The following is a 1,150-nucleotide window of genomic DNA, read 5'->3' as shown; positions in this document are numbered from 1 at the left end:
TGGTCTCCGTGGCAGGGGCGTCCAGGAGGCGCTGCCCAGCTGGGGAGCAGGCTGTGCCTGGAGGGCCTGGGCCCGGGCCCGAGGTTCAGCTCAGAGACCTGCAGTCTAGGCCCTGGGTCTGAGGGTTCACCGGGAGCGAGACCAGTGGGTGAGTACCCCAAAACGCAATGAGTTCCTTCTGGAAATGGCCTGAGAGCTAGGGGCCGGCATCCTGCAGGCCCAGGGGGTGGGGGTTCGAGAGGGCGGAAGCCAGCGCCGGGTCTCACAGGACAGCCGGTGGCTCGTGCGAGAGGGCGGAGGTTCTGGTCGGGGTGCTGGTCACAGGTGTCATCCCCCTGCAGGCACAAGGCGGCCGGAGAGAAGGTCTCCCTGGGGTGGGAGATGCGAGGCCTTCTCGGGGTCTCACCAGAAGAGATGAAATCGCACCCCCACCCCTCCTAGCTGTGCCTGGAGGTGTGGCTGGTCAATGGTGGCGAGGAGGCGGGTGCGACACCCCCAGCCTCCCAGACACCCTGAGGAGCTGGGACACTGGAGGCTGTGCTCTCTGTCCCTGTCCCAGGCCTGGCTGCCGGGGCTCTGTGCTCAGATGCGGCGGGGCCAGAGCTGGGACAGAGGCGGGTGCGGGGAGCCGCTGGGCAGAGAGAGGGACTTGCTCAAGCCTAGCTGAGACAGCAAACAGACCTGGGGTCTCCCCTTTGCCTTCCTGCCCACTGGGGGGCTGTGGGGGGCTGGCCAGGCTGGGGAGACTCCCCCCGTTTCTCTGCGGCGCGTGCTCTCTGGAATCCAGGGGTCAGCCCGCGTGTCCGTCCCTGCTGGGAGCCCCCGGCAGAACACGGCCCGGCTGCGAGGGGCAGAGAGGGCACCGAGAGAGCTCAGCGGGGGGACCCCCGGCTGCACCACCATCCTTCCCGAGGCCAGGCTGAGTGTGGGGGCCTTGACAGGCAGGGGCTCAGGGGTGCCCTGCAGGGGAGTGGGCACTGGGTTTCAGGGACTTCCAGCAGGAAGGGGGGCCCAGGAGGCCCAGGGCCGGCTCCAGCCTCAGTGCCCGGCACGCCGGCAGCCCCCAGGCCTGGGGACACTGGGTCTGCGGAGCCCATGGCCAATGGCTGGACACCCCCTGTCCCCGGGCCTGGTGGCCGGGTGCAGGGCG

This window comes from Myotis davidii, unplaced genomic scaffold, assembly GCF_000327345.1.
Source record: "Myotis davidii unplaced genomic scaffold, ASM32734v1 scaffold880, whole genome shotgun sequence".
Taxonomy (NCBI): domain Eukaryota; kingdom Metazoa; phylum Chordata; class Mammalia; order Chiroptera; family Vespertilionidae; genus Myotis; species Myotis davidii.
The sequence above is the reverse complement of the archived record's forward strand: the minus strand, read 5'-3'. Positions refer to the sequence as shown.